Genomic DNA, 21371 nt, shown 5'->3' with positions numbered 1-21371 from the left:
TTTCTCACTTTTAGGACTAATGCAGGGAAATTGGTCAAACATCTTAACAAGACCATTAGTAATAATCCCAGAAAGAAAGACCTTACTGAAAGCTCCCAAACACCACATTCCTGATTTGAGGGGCTGGGAAACAGCGTGCTCTAGATGACAGCCAGATCTGGTCATGAGAATCTGCAGCTTCAAATCCATCCAGCCTAAATCTGTTAGCCTAGTAGATGAGACCTCCCATGACCTGGGTTGCTTCCCTCTTCACCCTCTCTTGCAATTTTCCTACACTCAACACATGTGCACACATGCATTTTATATTCTATTCTGATTCAGATTCTTCCAGTTACTCAAACCCAAAATGCTCTCATCACCGGGCCATTGAATACATGCTTTTTCTGTCCGGTACACACCTTCTTCAACTTCTTGCCTAACTTCTCACTTTAGAGGTTTTTTTCTCTGAGTGACATTCCTTGATGTCTCCAAAGCTGGATTAACTGTGGTTTTGTGTGCTCCCATCCCATCCAGTGCTTAACTCCATGCAGGGCTCCTTCCATCATTATTGTCATGGTCAATTCATTTGTTTGTATTCTTGTCTAAACAGTAAACTCTTTGAGTATAGAACTCAGACACCACCGCTTATCACAGCACTGCCATACAGAAGACATCCAATCCATTCTTGATGTATAAATAGACTGGACATAAACATTTAGCATAAAAATCTGACCAATTTGTCCAAGCAGAAAATTTATAACGAGTAGTTGTGGGAAGACCAGGAAACAAGTTCATTCCAAATTTTAGAAGCTCTTGGACTCAAGTTAAATTAAGAGTTCCTGTTGTGGCTCAGTGGGTTAAGAACCCAACACAGTGTCCATGAATATGCTGGTTCCATCCCTAGCCTCACTCAGTGGGTTAAGGATCCAGTGTTGCTGCAAGCTTTGATGTAGGTCACAGATGTGGCTCAGATCTGGCATTGCTATGGCTGTGGTGTAGGCCAGCAGCTGCAGCTCTGATTTGACCCCTAGCCTGGGGATTTCTATATGCCACAGGTGTGTCCATTAAAAAAAAAATTGATCTTTATCCTGTGAGCAGTGAGGAGCTATCGAAATTTTGAACTCCACGAAATGACATAATTAAAATGTTTATTGAGGAATATTAATTTGGCTATGGAATGCTTGATAGAGAAGAGATTGCAGATGGGAGATTAGACTTGGACCTTCAATTTCTCTCATGGAAGGAAAATATCTGAGAAATAATTGACAAATGTGGCCCTTAAGAAGCTTTGTAAACTTCTTCATGGTGAGAACCAACTCTTATTTCTTATTTCTATCCATTTGTTAGTCTTATTCTTATCCACTGCCACCAGTACAATGGCTCAGATTTCATTGATGCTTAATAATTGTCACTAAGTAAATGAATGAAGTACGTGGAAAAGGACAGGTGTGCAGGCTTTGGAAAGGAGGACTTGGTAAGACTTGACTGGTTGCCTCTGGAAAGGTGTCAAGTAGAAGACAGTCCCTTTGCTAGAAAAAGAGGAGACAGGAATAGGACCAGGTTTATGGAAGATTTGAGTCCAGGAATGCATACTATGTGTGGATCATTTTCTTAGAAGGGATGGACAAAAAGCAGTTCATTCTCATAATATCCTTGGGCCTGAGAAGCAGTTCAAAAGCTCCCCCTCTCCTTCTCACCTTTAATGGCAGGAAGAAAGTTGCCAGGTGGTTGAGTGAGTCACCCAGTCATAAAGAAAGAGGCTGTCTTCAGAACAGAAGCCTGGCCTCCCTGACAGGGTTGTCTAGGACTAAGTCCATGCTGTCTCCTTGCTTTGCACTAAAAAGCAAATTCTGTCCTTAAATAAGTGTATCATGACACTCTGGTTGTGAAACTTATGACTTGAACCTAGCCAGAACCCAGATTGGGACTTGAACCCACAGTTTTTAAATTAGAATCACTCACCTGGTGTCTGGACTTACTGAGGTTCGGGTTCTTTGTGCCTCAGTGCAGAAGGAATTCAGGGAGAGGCAAAGTGATAGGCAAGAAATAGGTTTATTAAGACAGGACACTTGTTGGAAGTTCTCTTCATGGCTCAGAGGTTAATGATCTCAACTAGGATCCATGAGGATGCGGGTTCAATCCTTGGCCTCGCTCAGTGGGTTAAGGATCTAGCGTTGCCAGTGAGCTGTGGTGTATGTTGCAGATGCAGCTTGGATCTGGCATTGCTGTGGCTGTGGCATAGGCCGGTAGCTGTAGCTTAGATTCAACCCCTGGCCTGGAAACTTCCATATGCTTCAGAGTGCGGCCCTAAAAAACAACAAAACAAAACAACAACAGGAGTTCCTGTCGTGGCTCAGTGGCTAACAAATCCAACTAGGAACCATGAGGTTACAGGTTCAATCCCTGGCCTTGCTCAGTGAGTTAAGGATCCGGCATTGCCATGAGCTATGGTGTAGGTGGCAGACGCTGCTCAGATCCCACGTTGCTGTGACTCTGGTGTAGGCCAGCGGTGACAGCTCCGATTAGACCCCTAGCCTGGGAACCTCCATATGCCGAGGGAGCAGCACAGCAAATAAAAGGCAAGAAGGCTCTGCCCTGAGGATTAGGTGGGCCGCAGTTTTATAATCCAAGGGGGTTGGGGGTGGGAAAAAACCACCTTGTCCTCTTTCTTGGAGGAGGAGCTTCTCCTCCATATCTGGTGAGAGAGTATTCAACCCTATAAGGTCAAACTAGGACTGTCAAGGTGCATATTCAAATCAGCAGAAGGGCAATCCTTAAACTCCTGCCCTAGGTCCTAAGGGTCATTGTCTTGCTGAACCTGAATGCAGGCCTTATTTTAATGACCTATGGCATATCTCAGGCTTTAATTTGTGTTTTGTAGTTAAGCAAGCCTGCTTCGTTCTGATGGCTTTCTTGAGGGATTATTAACTTATGGTGGTCTCCCAAAGTCCCCTGGGTTTCCCTCTCCATCCATGGTCCCCTATTGGGACTTCTACAACTACCTGTGTAACTATCCTGCTCCCTCCCATCAGCTGCACTACACACCCTTCAACTTTTTCACCTTGGTTGAAGGAGATGAAACTCTAACTGCCCGCTGTCGGAGGAAATAAAAAAGGGAATATAAGCACACAGTGCTCTTAGAATTCTCTGGTGGGCTGTTTTCAGGAAGCATTCTCTTGGGTAAAGAAGTGAAATGTGATGATAAAAAAAAAAAAAAATAGACTAAATTACAACTAAAGGAAAGGGTGCAAGTGAGGCCTGGTGATAAGTAGTCCAAACTGGGGTTAACTAAGTGGTAATCACCCTCAAATCAGGTTTAATTAGGGGCTTTTTTTTTTCCTTAGGCATAAGGATGTTAACTGTCACAGGTGCTTGACCTGGGGTCTGTGTCTGCCTGCCAGCTGGGAGCTGTATGCAGCCCTCCCAGCTGCCTCTTGTCTTCACAAATGCCCCAGCTGAGTCCCCTCATGCCAGTGAGACTGGCTGCATAGCACACAGGGCAGACCGTGGTTATTCATTCACACAAATATTTATAGAGGGCCTGCTCGCCTGACACTGTACTGAGTGTAGTGGAGGTAGGAAAAAACCATAAATTCCAACATGGGAAAAGCATTCCCTGAGCCTGACAGGAGTTTACCCTCTCCTCTGGCAGACAAAAATACATCACCTAAGGAGAAAAATAGCATAAAAATTTTTTTAAAACATTATAAAAACATGATAAGTGGTGCAGGCATCCCAGAACACTGGGCTAGGGCTTTACAACATATAGGAAAATTTAAAGGTGGTTTGAGTTTGTAGGGACAAAGACAGAGCTTATTTTTTGTTGGAAGAAAGATCTTATAGAGGAGGAAAGAGCTGACTTCTTTGGCTGTTGTTATCCAAACCTGGCCTGAGGCTAAGCTCAAGACGCCGAATGAGTCACCAGAGATAAAACAATTAAACAACAGACTGCCTGGCTTGCACAACCCAACATCCGGTCCTGAAGTCTTTTTCTCTGAATAGCCAGTTGTCCTGATGATCACAGAGCCTCAGCCTACCATTACATCCCTTATTGTTTTAAGACTTTAAATTTATTGCATTTACTGTTTTAGGACTGATAGGAACTTTTAGTTGTTATGCATGATTGCTGGATAATTACTGAGCAAATGGAAGCCAGCTCTCCCTAGAATTCTGGATTGTCAAGGAGAACCCCAGAGACTAAGAATATGCTAGACCTGATGGAGGATCCCAGTCCAAGGCTCTGACACCAGACAGGAGGTCCACTGCTCCTTCTGAGAGGAGCCTTGGTTGGGAGGAAACACTCTGAGGGATACAGAGCGTTCCCTGTTCAGTCCCTCCATTTGGGAGCAGGGAAGACAATTTGGGGTCTAAAACCATGTGAAGTTTCCCATCTTCTTTTTCCCATCCAGAAAATGCAGGAAATTAAAACCCAACACGAGCTCACTTACACCATGGTTGTCATAGAACCTGGGCACTCACTCAAGACCTTTCTCCTGAAAGCCTAGGGCAGTTGTTTTAGCATAGTGAGAGGCGGGTCCCCATCGAGGCAGTGGGGTCTGAGATGGGCAGGGGGGCAGGAGTGATTCCTTTTCACTCCAGCTTCATCTATTCTTGAAGTCTTCTCCACCCGTGTCCCCTGTGAGCCACCTTGGTCCCGGCTCCGCCCTCAGCTAATGCACAGCACTTGGCGATGCATGAATCATTCATCCACGCGAATTCCTCCTTTAATTGTCATAATCGCCTTCATATTCTCGGTACCTCCTTCGCGCCTGATACATGGCAAGGATTCATTAAATGTTTGCTGAAAGAATGAGTCCCTGGGAATTGTAGTTGGCAAAGTTGCGGCTTAGGGACATGTTTTTCAAAATAGGATTGTCAGAGCCCCAGAGAGATGTTTGGGGACCCTCATGAGAATGGAGCAGACGGTGTTCCCAAAGGCTCCATCTCCTCTTGTAACTGTCTTTGATCTGACTGGTTCTGCTTTTGTCTGTTTAATATATTCGGGGTCCACATCTGGTTTTGCTAGAAAGCTGCTAGAAAAATCCTAGCGGTGGGAGGAGGGGGTACAATATGGTACAATACCAGCAGGATATGATCACAAGATAAAGAGGAGTGAGGCATTCAGGAGAGTCTGAGCTTGGTAACAGCCTCAAGACAGCAGGCCAGGAGCTCCCATTGTAGCTCAGTGGTTAAGAACCTGAATAGTATACATGAGGACTCGGGTTTGATCCCTGGCCTCACTCAGTGGGTTAAGGATCTGGCGTTGCTGTGAGCTGTGGTGTAGGTTGCACACGTGGCTCAGATCCCATGTTGCTGAGGCTGTGGTGTAGGTAGGTAGCTGAAGCTCTGATGTGATCCCTAGCCTCAGAACTTCCATATGCCCAAGTGCAGCCCTAAAAAGCAAAAAATAAAATAAAATAAAATAAATAAAATTTAAAAACATAAAAAAGACTTCAGGCCAGTAGAGAGAAATCCCCAAGGGGAGAGAGGTGGCCAGAGGGGTCTCTGAATCACTCCTCAACGACTTCCCCTTGGTCTTTGGCCACGGACTGGACTTCTTCAGACAGCGGACATGGCCCCACTTCCTCCTCTTGCTCTTCCCACTCTCTTACTTTACACTGTGGTCACTCTTCCTTCAAATACAGCACACTATTTCCTGCCTCAGGATCTTTGCACGGACTGTTTCCTCTGCTTGGAAAACTTCCTTCCTCCTCTTTCCTGGGCCAGTCCTTCTTTAAGTCTCCACTGAAATGTCCCTGCCTGACAGCCGACCTCCCTCAACATAGACCAGGCGGGAACCTTTATTCCCTGTATGTCTAACTTGGAGTGCTCCTCACCAATTGCAATATTCTATTGTCTGCTCATGAGTTTCCATGAGAGAAAGATGTTCAACGCTGTATTCCCTGTACCTGGCCCAGGGTCACACAGCTAGGAGGTGCTCAGCAAATTCCTAACATGTGATTGGCGACCTCTGAGGTGGCCCTTGTTAATCCCCACTGCTGGTATTCAGGGCCTCGTGCAGTCTCCTGACCCTGAGAAACTTCTTTTGACCTACAGGGTATGGCAGCGTTGAAGGTATCTTCCATTCTTAGGTTACGAAAGATGGCAACTTCCGTCTTGCTGGTTACCGTCTCAGCTTACGTGCTCTGATGAAGCAAGCTGCCAGGTCTCAGCTGCCACTGCAAGACCCTGAAACGAGGGCCCAGCCAAGCCACACCAGACTCGTGAGCCTCAGAAACCAAGAGATAATAAATGTGTATAGTCTCAAGTCACGAAATCTTGGGGTTAATTTGTCACACAGCAATATATCACTAATAAAATTTTTAAAAATGAGTAAATCAGAACATGAGTGAAACTAAAGACCTTGCCAAAGGAAGGGGTGCTTAAGACTCAGGGGGAACCATCTGAGGTGCTCAGGCAAAGACATTTGCTAATGCTTCCCGTTTGTTTTTTCTGGCTACAAAATCTGAAGTTGGGATTCAGGGGAAAACTCTTCCACAGTTTTCAGAATCAGAATTTCACCATATCAGTGGACATTTTATATGCCCAGGTACCAGGTACCGTCTGATTGTCACACATGAGAATTTGTGTTTGTGGATAAATGTAAAAGAAAAAAACTATCCTTGGGAGTTCTCTGATGGCCTAGCAGGTTAAGGTTCCTTCATTCTCACTGCTATGGCCCTGGTTGCTGTTGTGTGGTGCACGTTCTATCCCTGGCCTGGGAACTTCCATATGCTGCCTGTGTGGCAAAAAAAAAAAAAATTTAACATTTTTTTTAAATTAAAAAAATAAAAAGGAGTTCCTGTCGTGGCTCGCTGGAAATGAATCTGACCAGAATCTACTAGGACACAGGTTTGATCTCTGATCTCGATCAGTGGGTTAAGGATCCGGCATTGCTGTGAGCTGTAGTGTAGGTGGCAGACACAGCTCAGATCCTGCGTTGCTGTGGCTGTGGTGTAGGCCTGTGGCTACAGCTCCAATTCGAACCCAAGCCTGGGAACCTCCATATGCTGTGGGTACAGCCCTAAAAAGACAAATAAAATAAAATAAATAAAAATATGAGAGAACCTGAAATAAATGTTGCAACTCTCATTAAAAAAAAAAAAAAATCCTTAGGATGCCAATTTGGATCTGATTCTTGTCAAAATGAACAGCCTGGCCTGGCTGGGGGGGGGGGGGGAACGGACTTTATTTTAAATGGCTGTATTTTAACTCTTGATCCCAGTGACCCTCTCAAAGTATCTCTGTCTCATGTGCATTTGGCTGCAAGAAGAGCCTCATGTGACTTCGAAAATGGAAATAGCACTAATTAACTGGAATGGGTTAGTAATATTGTATATAGTCTAGATATAAATTATATAAAGTCCTTGCTAGAGCTATAAATACCAGCCTTATCAATAACTCTCATAATTTAGAATTTCCCAATGCATTTCAATTCATCTTTTCCTTAGACTGATTTCCTTGCTTCAGAGTGATAAAAAGGTGCCCCAAAACATAATTGATATACTTTAAAGTGCATTCGTGTTGCAACATCCAATTTTAATGAAGGTCTACAAAGAAGTTTCCTTCCTACCTCCTTAAATCTCATATTTTTTCCTGCCCAGTTACACATGGGAAATAGAATTGCCTTTTGAGTTTCCCTGGGTTAAGCTTATTTCAATTGGGACTACTAATTACTTGATCACCGTGGCATTGTAACCTGCCCTGACATTTAAAATTTATTTGCTCTCAAATAAAGGGCATTTGTTTTTCCTGTTATTTATAATCATTTTCTTAATCTCCTAGCAGCCAAATCCCATTTCAATTGCTCATTATGAAAACTCATGTTTGCTCTGTGAAAATGCAGAATTGCATATAATGGCATGATGTACATTTGTGTGTATCCAAAAAGAAAGGGAGGAATCTGAATGGTGAAATCTTGAACTTAAAGATGAGTTAACAGACTGCCTATTGGAGTCACGAACTTTCCAAAATCATAATTTGCAGAGGGATGCATTACACTATTAGACTGTTGGTTGCCAGGCCAGGATTCTTAAAGCTGCAGTTTTAGAGGCCACTGTCAAAAAGTAACAGATCAGAAATTAAGATAAAGGGAGTACACTGGGGCTGGAGCCTTACACACGTGTTAGGCTCAGGTGAGCTAAGAAAACAGTTCTTGACTGTCTCTCGAGTCCTTGCCCGCTGAATTACCTTAATCTGCCGCAAGAATTCAAACAATACCCAAGGGGAAATACTCAGGCTTTCTGATTTTGTTGCCTTCTGTTTCCCAAGGGTGAGATTTTGTTGCCTTCTCCTCTGTTTCCTCTGTTTTTCCAAGGGGAGGGGTGTGTTAACTGAACCATCCCACGAAGATGTGAAAGGGGTTCTAGAATCCAAGACGCATCCCTGGTGTGCCGATCCCCAGCATTGCCCACTGCCTCCTCTCTGCTGATCTTTACGGCAGATACGCTTTGACATCTGACCTCTTGGCCAGAGTTTGGGGCTGATTCCTGGCTGCTTAGCTTCCACAGCCTCTTGCTGGCGTTAAACCCAAAAGGCATGTCCTCTGTCTTGCTCCTGGTCCGGGGGATTAGCCCATGACCCCTGCTGTAGCGTCATCTGCCCCTATCATAGCCAGCCACTCTCAACTCAGCTCCCTCCTCCCCTTTGCCTTCTTGAGGGGACTTCCGAGGCCTCTGCCATGCCACATGGGAACTTAAATGGTTGCTCTGTCACCAGGCCTGCTGAGGAGTGGCTGCCTCCTGGGTTTGGTGTGGGGCGGTTGCAAGGCAACCTCATCCCAGAGTCCAAGCCCTGAATTGAAACAAACAAAACCAAAATGACCCTGCCCTTGGCATTCCTCTCCCCAACTCCCCAGACTTCCCCTAAAAGAGAGATGAAGAACCATGTGATTTACTTCCTGCCTCACATGAATTTCCTCGTCCCTCTATCCACTCAGGTGGAAGGGAGAACTTTCTTTTATTTTCCCTTTCTGAGCACCTGAGATCTCCTCTGTATTGTACCGTCCTCCTTGCCGACTCCAGCCCTGAGACTTGATGACTGATGGCATATGAGAAAGACCCACTTACCCATAAAGGAGCTGATTTAGGAGGCATCTGAAAAATATCCTACCTCTTCCATAAGTCAATGGGGAATAGATCATCTAATTTGGAATGAAAATTGTATTTTTTTTTTTTTTGGTCTTTTTGCCTTTTTTAGGCCACTCCTGTGGCATATGGAGGTTCCCAGGCTAGGGATCTAATTGGAGCTGTAGACGCCACCTATGCCAGAGCCACAGCAACGCCAGATCCGAGCTGCATCTGTGACCTACACCACAGCTCACAGCAATGCCAGATCCTTAACCCACTGAGCAAGGCCAGGGATCGAACCCGCAATCTCATGGTTCCTAGTCAGATTTGTTAACCACAGAGCCACAACGGGAACTCCTGAAAATTATATCTTGATGGTTTAAATCCACTTATAAATTTATTGGACATCAAGTGAATAAGTCAGCCTTTAAAAATGATGAGCTTTCTGGAGTTTCTGTTGTGGCGCTGCAGAAACGAATCCAACTCATACCCATGAGGATGCGGGTTCGATCCCTGGCCTCTCTCAGTGGGTTGGGGATCCGGCATTGCCATGAGCTGTGATGTAGGCCAGATCCTGTGTCATTGTGGCTGTTGTATAGACCAGCAGCTGCAGCTCCAATTCTATAGCCTGGGAATTTCATATGCCGTGGGTGTGGACCTAAAAAGCAAAAAAAAAAAAAGCTTTCTTCTACATACTGTACGCTTCCATTTATACAACATTTAGGAAAAACCAAAACTATGGTGAGAGAGAAAACAGATCGGTGATTCCCTGGGATTAGGGGTGGAGAGAGGAGTTGATGACAAAGGGGAACAGAGGAGCTTTTTGGGGTGATGCATCTTGATTGTGTGGTAGTTATATGATTGTATGTGCTTGTTTAACCCTTTTGGTTAAAACAAAAATGGGACTTTTTTTGTTCATTATGGTTTATTACAGGATATTGAATATAGTTATTATAATACAATAACATAACATTGAATATGTTATTACAATAGGACTTTATTGCTTATCCATTCTGTATGTAACAGTTTGCCTCGGCTAATCCCAAACTCCCAATCTGCCTCCAAAACCACCTCCCCCTTAGCAACTGTAAGTCTGCTCTCAACGTCTATGAGTCTTTTTCTGTTTTATAGGTCAGTTCATTTGTGTCATATTTTAGACTCCACATAAAAGTGATATCATATGGTATGATAATCTCTAGGTCCATTCCTATAGCTGCAAATGGCATCATTTTATTCTCACATCTTCTTTATCCATTCTTCTGTTAAAGGACATTTGGTTTGTTTCCATGCCTTGGTTATTGTGAATAGTGCTGCTATGAACATAGGGATATGTGTATCTTTTTGAATTATGGTTTTGTCTGGATAGATGCCCAGGAGTGAGATTGCTGGATCTTACAGCAACTCTATTTTCAGATATTTTTTCTTTTTCTCTCTCTCTCTCTCTCTTTTTTTTTTTTTTTTTTTTTTTTGTCTTTTTAGGGCTGTACCTGCTGCAGATGGAGGTTCCCAGACTAGGGGTTAAATCGGAGCTTTAGCCCCCAGCCCACGCCTCAACCACAGGAACGTAGGATTTGAGCCACATCTTACATCACAGCTCACCACAATGCCAGATCCTTAACCCACTGAGCGAGGCCAGGGATCGAACCTGTGTCCTCATGGATACTAGTTGGGTTCGTTAACCACTGAGCCACGATGGGAACTACTATTTTCAGATTTTTGAGGAACCTGCACACTGTTCTCCACAGCGGCTGTACCAATTTACATTCCTGCCAACGATGTAAGAAGGTTTAAAGGAGTGAATTTTATTTTTTTTTATTATTTATTTATTTATTTTTTTGGTCTTTTTGTCTTTTTAGAGCCACATCTGCTCGGCATATGGAGGTTCCCAGGCTAGGGGTCAAATCGGAGCTGTAGCCCCCAGCCCATGCCTCAGCCACAGCAACATGGGATTCGAGCCACATCTGTGACCTACACCACAGCTCACAGCAATGCTGGATCCTTAACCCACTGAGCAAGGCCAGGGATCAAACCGGCAACCTCATGGTTCCTAGTCAGATTTGTTTCCACTGCGCCACAACAGGAACTCCATGAGTGAATTTTATTTTATGCAAATTAGACCTAAATAAACCTGACTTTTACCAAAAAATGATGAGCTTTCACATTTTCAAGATAATACCTGACATGTATTGAACATTTATTAAATAGTATATCATCCTACCACCTGGCACTAGCTCATTCAGTCCTCAAAAGGACGGTATTCGGAGGGTAGTATTGTTATCGTCATTTCCATCTCACTGATAAAGGAACTGAGACCTAGAAAAGTTAAGTGCTTGCCCAAGACCACACAGTGCGTACAGCTGGGATTCATGCCCAGAGAGATCTGATGTCAAAGCCTGTGGCTTTCACCGTTATGTGAGATGGCCTCTCAAGTAAGTCCCGGCTGATAAATATTTAAGAGATCAACTGGTAATGTTTATGTTTGCTTACAACTTACCCTTCCTAGAGTTTTTTTTTGGTTCAATCATATTTGTTCTCGAGTCAGAAAGTAAGTGGTACCACCCCTACCCCCCAGCGCGAGCGCGCGCACACACACACACACACACACAGAGACAGACACACACACCAGGAACGTATTTCTCCAGTTGCCCCAGTTTGCATCCTCAGTTACTGAGAGACCCATTCCCAGCCATATCACCAGAGGGCCTGGAATGAATCAGAGATGGAAGACTGTTGGTTAGGAGGATCCCTGGAAAGTCTAGGGATTGCGTCGCCCACATCCCCTGACCAGGCCCCCAAGCTATACTCTCAACTGGGGGTCTTGCAGTTCCAACCCAGATACCACTGCAGCCTGATGTAACAAAGATAGCAGACTTCTCCTCCACCTGTAGATACGTTCCCTTCTCAAGTTCGAATTCACTTATCCTGGGTCTGAGATCCCCAGCCTGTTCTGCCTCTGACAGCACATGAATGAAGCACTGTTTTCATTAGTTGCTGGTGCTAGCACATCCAGAAATCCAGATTTCTGAGTCTTCCTAGCTGCTTTTATCTGGCAGAATGCTTTCCATAATCAGTGACGGAGCTGATGTGGGATAGTGTTGAGATATGGCAAACTCGTGGGAACTCAGGGCTGCTTCTTTTTTCTTTCTTTCTTTCTTTTTTTCTTTTTTGGCTGCCCTGCAGCATATGGAGTTCCCTGGCCAGGGATCAGATCCAAGCTGCAGTTTTGACCTAAACCAAAGTGGCTGCAACACTAGATCTTTAAGCCTCTCTGCTGGGCCGGGGGATCGAACCTGCGTCCCATCTCTCCCAAGAGGCCGCTGATGCCATTGTGCCACAACGGGAACTCCTCAGGGCTGGTTCTTGTGGAGGATAAGGGGGATGGAAGCCCACATCTAGTGTTCTGGTTCTCCCAGCCTGGTACCTGTGCTTCAGAGCACACTCATTATCAGCAAGGCTATCAGGCAATGTACATGATTTCAACAGAAGCTTTGGGCATGTGCTGACTCCAGAGCAGGGAGGTTTAACTGCTCACGTATCACTTTGCTCAGCCAGGGACCTTGGATCAGAAGTAGATATAGTAAAAACATGCTGAAAGGACAGTGATTCACCCCAGCAAATACCACCTCGTGTTTTCTCTTATCTGCTTTACTCGGGGAGCAGTTTGGTCCTCTGACATTGCTGATGACTCACTCATGCCCACAGGGGTGGAGGAAGATGCCCTGCAATAGAGGAAAGACCACGTAGGCCACAGCCTCACTCATCTGTCATCAATCTTTTTGGGGTGCCTCGACTCCAGGGCAGAGGTGCTTATATTGGGTGATTTGAAGGTCTGCCATCTTGAAAACGTGCTTGCCCCTCATTCTCACTTTTAAGCGTATCGGTATATTTGGTCAATTTATGATAAGATGCAATGCTGGGACAAGGTTGGGTAAGTCTGGATGGGGATGGTCAGAGGGGGAGTGGCCTGGGGGTCAGACTGGGTGAGGCCTTAGCTAGGAAGCCTCCCTTGAGCTGATAAAGAGCCTCAGGGAGGCGCTCTGGAGGCCAGGGACATCTTGGCACTGAAAACGGAGGATCAAAAATAGTCAGGAAAAGACTTAGGGGAGAAATTTTGTCTGTTCACAGTTTCACCTGGAATACAGCCCATCTGCGCCAAATTGTTATCAGTTGTTTACACCTGCATGTAAAGGAGTTTTCCCTTTTTTCTAGAGGAAGCCGTGAAAATACAGGACACCTGATGGGCAGGGTCATGGCCTGGGTCAACAAAGGATTCCAAGGAATGAAGACCGGAGACTTAGCCAGTGTCAGAGTTCCTGCTGTGGCTCAGCAGATTAAGAACCCAGCAGAGTGTCTGTGTGGATGTGGGCTCAATTCCTGGCCTCCCTCACTGGGTTAAGGATCTGGCATTGCCGAAAGCTGCAATGTACATCAAAGACTTGGCTGGGATCTGGCGATGCCGTGGCTGCGGCATAGACCTGCAGTTGCAGCTCTGATTCAGCCCCTAGTCTGGGACCTTCCATATGCCACAGGTGCAGCTGTAAAGAGGAAAAAACAAAACAAAACAATGTCACTTACATTTACCTTTTCAACCTGAGCATGAAGGATGAAGACTATTCAAATCTGAATGGGCCTGGCCTGATCAACAGAGAGATCAGTCAGGACAGTAACAGAAGGCCAGTCTTCATTCTGGAACAAAGGGTGGAGGGACTGGAAAAGGCAGCCTGTCTGGAATTTTATTTGCGCAAACACTAGAAATCAGCTGTGTGAAACCTATAATGCCATCCTATATGAGTAAACAAAAAACATCGCTACATTTAGAGTCGTCCCTTTTCCTGTTTCTTAGTAATCTGTCTTGTTGTTTCAATCCTCCTAAATCTTGTTGCTTCAATATTCTTTTATTCTATTGAACAAGTCGGTATTGGTGACCGCGCATGCAAACTTCTTTGCAAGGCCTGTTGCTACTAGTGGGGGAAAAAATTACAATTTCCTAAAATTGCTCTGTGCTTTATGCTGAGACCATTATGAAAGAAACATTGGGGTATGCAATAAAATGAGTACCTACTGTATACAAACAACAGGCTGGTAAGGAGAGGAGGGTGTTTATCCAAAGCTATGCTGCCCTGGCTCTTCCGAAGATTGGTAATCCCTGATGGGAAGGAAGCTCCTTGGAAGGGAAACTGAATTACGGGAGTTTGCATTTCCCTGATTAATCCCACTCTCTCCAACCACTCTCCCCAACCTGTCTTTTCTCATTTATAAAATGCATACGCTCACAGCTCATTGATTTAGGTAGTCTGCTCATTGATTTGTAAACATGGATCAAGGTGCCAGACCATCATTTATGCAAACTGGCCTTGCTCACAGATACAGAAACTAAGATAAATCAGACCTTGGCCCACAAGCGGTCAGGGTGACCTCAGGAAGCAGAAGCCAGGGCTCCCCACAGGCCGATTCTCTCCCTCCTTCAATGCCAAATGGTGACTCAACACCGACCTGCCCTGCCAGCTTGGTTCTCTCAGCTCCAGAAGGTTCTTATCTCCCTTCCATACCCAAAGGTTCAGTTATCTGTGGAGTGTAACTGTCTATACAGTATTAGCTCTTAGATGTTAAAGATTCCATTCTGGTTTCTAGCACCAGGGAAAAGGCCTGTGGACTTCTACAGTCTAGAATGTTTCAAGTTTAGCCTTAAAAAAAAAAAAAAAAGTAAATTTGGGAGATACAAAAAAGCACAAAGAAACAAAGAACCCGTAAAATTTGCCTTTAGCCATGTTTTCTAGCAATTGTTATGCATATACACCTTTAAGAATGTATTTTAGGTCGAGTTCCCACTGCAGTGCAGTGGGTTAAGGGTCCAGCATTGTCACTGCAGCAGTTTGGGTCGATGCTGTGGTGAAGTTTCAATCCCTGGCCTAGCAACTTCCACATGCTGCAGGTGTGGAAAAAAAAAAAAAAAAAAAAAAAAAAAAAAAAAAAGAAAGAAAGAAAAGAAAAGAAAAAGAAAGTATTTTAGAGTAAAACCTGGTAATTGTAATACTGTTGTTTCTGCTTGTTGTTTAAGATTTCCCAAGACTCTTGATGAAATCTTCTTCATCCTTTGCAGGCACTGCCCTCTGACCCAATCAAGTGTAAGACCATTCCTGCATTCCTAGTGGGGTGGGGAGAGGAAGTGATTACAACTCTAATACAGTATAGCAGTCCTTTCCCAATTATTTGGGATTATGTAGGATGCTTCCAGGAAATTCAATTCCCCTGCTGTATTTTAGGTTTTTGGCAGGTGCGTGTGTGTGGAAGAGTATTTCTAGCACGGAAGACAAACCACAGTTGGGATGGTGGGGGAGGGTGGGGGCGGAGGGGGGACACATTGGAAACAGACTCCCCGGCTCCACCCCAGACCTAACCGTTGAGAATCTGCATTCTCAGGAGATCCCCAGGTGCTCCCAAACTGTGCACCTGAAGCTTGACAAGCTCTGGCCTGTGGAGTCACTCTGTGGCCTTCCTCGGGTGGTACTGATTGTCAGGATTTATACATAACGGTCACCCCTCTTGATGCTGAAATTAGCAATAAAAATGCCACCTCCATGGGAGTAAACACCTTTTGCTCAAGCCATAACCTGCATTCTTCTGGGGAAATTCTGTATTACCTTCTCAAGGCCCTGGAGAGTTGCAGGGGCTCCAAGAGGAAGTCACAGAAGGTGGTCAACCTTTTCTTTTGCCTCCCTCTGGAAGTCCACTTCAGGGTCAGAGCTGTGCACTTGCAGCCCCTTAAGTCACAGTAAAACATTTGCCCAGGGGCACCGCGAGATTCACAACAAAGTTCTTCAAATTCTGTTGGGAAGAACTCCACCACGCCTTCCGCCCGCCTCCACACCACCACTCCTGCCCTGTTTCCAGCCTCCACCGATTCATTTAACCTTGGTGCACCCACAGGGCCCCTAGGGTGGCAGCGGGGGTGGGGGAGGGGGGAACATACTCAGGCTCCACAGATTGTGAGGACCCCAATCACGCAAGCAGGGATCAAGGAAGCTCCAGGTACCGGGCTGCCGAGAGTGGGGAAGAAGCCACACAAGCTGAAACAGTCTTGGGCGTCTCTGGAAGACCAGAACAGCTGCGTGTGCCTCGGAAGGTGTGCTAGCCCTGCCTGGGCAAAGCCCCCAAGGGCTGCTTCCATTAGCCTCTGCTTGACAGTCCCAACCGGGAAGGTGTTCCCAGGCTGTCGGAAGCATCTGTGAAGAGCAGTATCCGCCCTCCCAGGACTCGCTGCTCCCGCCCGAAGTGTCATTTTTCTCTCTAGTCACAGACTTGAAAGGTGTCGCAAAGCCTTTGTGCCCGGAGAACCTTGGCTGCCTCAGGCTTCTGGCATCAGGTCCTCCTCTATATCTTCGGCAATATCAGATTATCCTGCTGGCGCCCGGCCCTGGCCTTGGTACTCCAGCTCTCACCTGGCATCTCTCCTCTCCCAAGCTTGGCATCCTAAGCTGTTATGTCGGATCTGCAAATCCTTCCTTGGGAGCATATGGGACACTTTTGGGGCTCCAGTGCCTGTGGCAATAGGGAGAAGGATGAAGGATGGTTAGGAATGGCTTCTTCCTGGCCTTTGGAGAACTTATAAACATCACCCTCACCCTGGCCACCTGGTTTAGAAAGCAAGCAACTGCGGTGGTCATCTTTTTTCTAGAGGTTATGGTGCATAAGGGGTTGAAAACTCAGGCCTTGAGTTTGCAGAGGACTGTACTCAAGTCCTGACTCCCCATCACTAGCTGGGTGATTCAGCTGTAAAATGGGGACCACGGAGTTCCCGTTGTGGCTCAGGGGTCACGATCCCGACTAGTATCCACGAGGACTCGGGTTTTATCCCTGGCCTTGCTCAGTGGGTTAAGGACCCAGCACTGCTGGAAGCTGTGGTGTAAGTCGCAGATGCGGCTTGGATCTGTCCTGGCTGTGGCTGTGGTGTAGACCGGCAGCTACAGCTCTGATTCGACCCTTAGCCAGGGAACTTCCATGTGCCTCAGCGGTGGCCCTAAAAAGTCACACACACAAAAACCATAAACTGGGGATCACAAGACCTGCCTCAAAGCTTCTGATGAGGATTATATGAGGTGCTGGATGGAAAGCACTTAGCACAGTGCCTGGCACTTAGCGAATGCTCAGTGAAAGGTAGCTGTAGTCATTGTTGTTATTATTACCTAAAAATGGACAGCAATCAGGCCAGATAACCCAATGAGTCAGTTCTATAACCCCCAAAGCCTGGGTTTCCATTCTGGATCTGCCTTGAATCACCGTGTGGGTCTCCATTTCCTCATCTAAGGTGCTGACACTATCTGGAGTTCTGTTCCTATTGTAGCTAATGCTTATCCACATGAACTGAATACCAGGCACTGTTGTTAGTCCCTTCTTATGCAAGTAACACTTCTTGGGTTAATTCATTTCATCCTTAGCACATCCCTGTTTGAGAGATGAGGAACCGAGGCACAGAGGTGAGGGGTCAAGAGTACCCAGGGTCAAGAGACGGAGCAGAGATTTTAATCCAGGTGGTCTGGCCCCAGAGCCTGCACCGTCCACCTTTCTTACTGGGGTGAATGAAATAGTATATTGATTATGAAAGTGCTTTGGGAGTGAAAAGTGTGATATGAACACGAGATATTTCTCCTATTCATCTGAGTCTCTTGGTATTTGTTCTTCAGCTGGGATCCTTAATCTTCCCTGGCAGGGCATGGGGTAGGGGGGCCTCTTTAGCTTTTCCTGAATCCTTTTACTCACTGGATGTTATGAGCTGAATTGTGTCTTCCTCAAAAATATAAGTTGAAATTCTAGCCCCCAGGATCTCAGAATGTGATCATATGTGGAAAAAAGGTCTTGGGAGTTCCCATCATGGCTCAGTGGTTAATGAATCTGACTAGGAACTTTTTTTTTTTTGGTCTTTTTTTTTTTTGTCTTTTTAGCCCGAACCCATAGTATATGGAGGTTCCAGGCTAGGGGTCTAATCAGAACTGTAGCCGCCAGCCTACACCATAGCCACAGCAATGCCAGATCCAAGCCGCATCTGTGACCTACACCACAGCTCACGGCAACACCGGATCCCTAACCCACTGATCGAGGCCAGGGATCGAACCTGCAACGTCATGGTCCCTAGTTGGATTTGTTTCTGCTGCGCCATGACAGGAGCTCCCGACTAGGAACCTAGAGGCTGTGAGTTCAATCCCAGGCCTTGCTCAGTGGGTTAAGGATCCGGCGTTGCCACAAGCTGTGGTGTAGGTCACAGATGCTGCTCAGATCCCAAGTTGCTGTGGCCCTGGCCTAGGCCAGCGGCTACAGCTCCGATTAGACCCCTAGCCTGGGAACCTCCATATGCCTTGGATACAGCCCTAGAAAAGACAAAAAAGAAAAAAAGAAAGAAAAAAGGTCTTGCAGTTCCGGTTGTGGCATGGTGGTTAACGAATCAGACTAGGAACCATGAGATTTCGGGTTCGATCCCAGGCCTCGCTCAGTGGGTTAAGGATCCAGCATTGCCACAAGCTGTGGTATAGGTCGAAGATGCGGCTCAGATCCTGCGTTGCTGTGGCTCTGGCGTAGGCTGGTGGTTACAGCTCCGATTCGACCCCTAGTCTGGGAACCTCCATGTGCTGCGGGAGCAGCCCTAGAAAAGGCAAAAAGACAAAAAAAGAAAAAAGAAAAAAGGTCTTGACAGAGGTTATCAAGCTAAAATGAGGTGACTTAGGGTGAGCCCTAATTCAGTGTATCCTTATAAGAAGGGGAAATTTGGACTGAGATACACATCGGGGGACAACTACTTGAAGTCGCAGGAGAAGGCCATGTGGATGTGAAGACAGAGGACTGGTGTCATCCCTAAGCCACGGATGACAGAGGTCACCAGAAGCTAGGAGAGAGGCACTGAAAAGATCCTTCAGGGGCTATAGAGGGAGCATAGCCCCGCCAACGCCTTGATCTTGAACTTCTAGCCTGCAGAATTGTGAGATGAAAAATGTCTGTTGCTCTAAGCCATCGAGTCTGTGGCAATTTCTTCGGCAGCCCTGGGAGATGAAAACACTGACTAAGATCAAGGGGATGGAGATGAGTGGGAAAGTCAAGGCTGACAAAGGGGAGTTCCCTTTGTGGCACAGTGGGTTTAGAATCCGATTGCAGCAGCTCAGGTCACTGCAGAGGCACAGATTCAATCCCCAGCCTGGCACCACTGCTGCTCAGATTCGATCCCTGGCCCAGACACTTCCATATTCCACAATAATAATTGTTTAAAAAGGCTGACAATGGGTGATGAGAGGTTGCTGAGAGGGGCCCAGTACCCCCATGTGTGTGTGTGTATGTGTGCATGTGTGTGTACATGTGCATGTGTGCACTTCGACAGTGAAAACTGATCTCTGGGCTCATCAAGCCTGCAGAGCCTTCCTCTGTAAGGTCACATGAGAGGCAAAGTGAACATTAAATGTGAATCAGGGAGGGAGAGAAGTCTTCTCCGTGAGCACAATTCATCGAATCCCACGCCTTTGTTCTGCAGCAGAGGATGTGAGAAGCGGGGGGCCAGGTTTCCAAAACCCTCTCCCCAGTGAACAGCACCAGTGGGGGCACGGATGAACTCTGACCCACAGCCCCGTGGTGGGGTTGTGCTGCCTCCCTGACCCTCAGGGCCTGCTTCTGGTTGACACACAGGAATTCACTTTTCTGCTGTTACAACTTATTTCACACAATTATACTGTTTTTCTTTTCTTTTCAATTTTCAATGAAATATATCAGACACAGATATGTCACAGATCCCAGGTGGCCATGACAGTGTGTCTGCATCCGTGTAAGTGGTACCCAGACAAAGAATGAGTACATTACCTCACCCTGAGGCCTCCTGCCCCCGCGCCCCTACCCCCCACCCCGCTACTGGCGCCAACAAAGGAACCACTATCCTGACTTCTGACATCACAGATGGATTTGCCTGTTTTTGAGCTGATATGAATGGAATTCACAGTCCTCCTTTGTTCCTGCCTTCATTCTCCACACCGTATGTTTGTGAGATTTCTTTGCACCTCGCATATGGAGTGGTTCACTCCCACTGCCAGAGAGAAGTCCGTGCTTCTGGTCTTTTGAACCAAATCAAGAGGTGCACGGAGAGAGGTGTCCTGGAAAAACTCAAGCTGGTCCTGAAAAAAGAAAAAAAAGTTAAAGTCACCCAATTGCTGAAATGAGAGCAAAACAACTTAATCTTTTCAAATTGGATCTAATTCATTGGCCATCTACTAAAAGCCACTTTCCAGGTCACTCCCAACCCGCTCTTTCTTTCCCCTTTCCCTGGGATGTGTCACCCTGGGATGACCCAGCCTGGACTTAGGGGATCGGGTTGGAGGTTAACTAGCTGGGGGTTACCTGGGTGAACCCCTCTTGACCCCAGAGTCACTCAAAGCCTGGACTCTCCCTCGCTTGGCTAGTAGGGTCCCTGTTCCTTCAGCAGCGTCATAGCCAGCTTCACCCACAGTCAGAGAGGCTGCCAGCACATCTGAGTTTTCAAGTTATTCCTTGTGTCTGAATCAGCCTCAGATAAAAATCCTGGAGCCTCAGGCTCGCCAGAGGCAGAGTGGAGTCCCTGGGGGGGCTGATCCTCTGCTGAGTCTGTCCTCTTGCAACTGGCTGAGAGCCACTCCCACAACTTGCTGGGGTTCTGGCCTTCATTCTTAAGAGTGGCTTGGCTGGAAAGGGGCTGCACCCCCTTCCCTCATCTTTCCATGCCAGACCACAATTGGTCTGACTTCTTTCTGGGGTCTTCCCTTTCGCTGGTAGCAATGACCTAATTCCAAAATGCAGTTCAGGAAGCTCAAATGCAAATCAGTGGGTCTGCTGTCCAGAGCCTGAGTCCATATATGGTCCAGTCTCTAAGCTGGGACAGGGATGGTGCTGGGCGCAGAGCAGCACAGTGATTCTTCAGCCGTCCCTCTCCCTGCCCTGAGCTGCGCCTGCCCACTCCAGTTTCCAGTGACGTCAGCACTGCACCCTTAACAAAAGGTTAGGACAGCCCCAGCCCAGCCCTGCTTTGTGCCTTTGGGAGCAGCAATCCATTTGTTTCTCTTCAGGCTCCCTAGTTTCTAGGGGTCTGTCCTTTTTGGAACATAATAGAATAATAAGTTAAACCGTGTTTTTTCTTCAGTACAGCTCTGGTTGTGGGAATGGTCAGGGGGAGGCCAGGAGAGAGGACAGTCAGAGTTCCCGGGGCCAACTCCAGCCCAGTTGCTGAGGACTGTTTTGAACTGGAAGCAGTCGCAGGGCCCCACCCTGGCACTGGGCAGAGTTCAGTTTTCATAGACCTTAGTTGGAGCCTTGGCTCTTCTTTGG

At 46.4% G+C, this 21371-nt stretch overlaps 2 long non-coding RNA genes across 3 annotated transcripts in view; one reads left to right on the top strand and one right to left on the bottom strand.

The window, feature by feature from the left end:
- LOC110261540 (uncharacterized) overlaps positions 1-15128 on the top strand; it is a 67875-nt gene extending 52747 nt beyond the window's left edge. Inside the window, exon 3 of one of the 2 annotated variants that reach the window (XR_002345760.2) lies at positions 13257-15128. This is a non-coding gene — a long non-coding RNA (uncharacterized LOC110261540). Of the gene's footprint in view, positions 1-6036; positions 7738-13256 lie in introns of those variants that run through there. The other variant, XR_002345762.2, reaches the window with a different exon arrangement.
- Positions 15129-16455: 1327 nt separating this feature from the next.
- Positions 16456-21371, bottom strand: part of LOC146401590 (uncharacterized) — a 31818-nt gene continuing 26902 nt past the window's right edge. Inside the window, exons 2-3 of the long non-coding RNA XR_014810265.1 lie at positions 20075-20188; positions 16456-16586 (exon numbers count right to left, since the gene is read on the bottom strand). This is a non-coding gene — a long non-coding RNA (uncharacterized LOC146401590). The remainder of the gene's footprint in view (positions 16587-20074; positions 20189-21371) is intronic.

Source organism: Sus scrofa, chromosome 7, assembly GCF_054392235.1.
Source record: "Sus scrofa isolate SSC_HxYL_T2T_F1_AM1 chromosome 7, Sscrofa_HxYL_maternal_Yorkshire_Landrace_v2.0, whole genome shotgun sequence".
Lineage (NCBI taxonomy): Eukaryota > Metazoa > Chordata > Mammalia > Artiodactyla > Suidae > Sus > Sus scrofa.
This window is presented reverse-complemented; position numbering and strand designations above follow the sequence as displayed.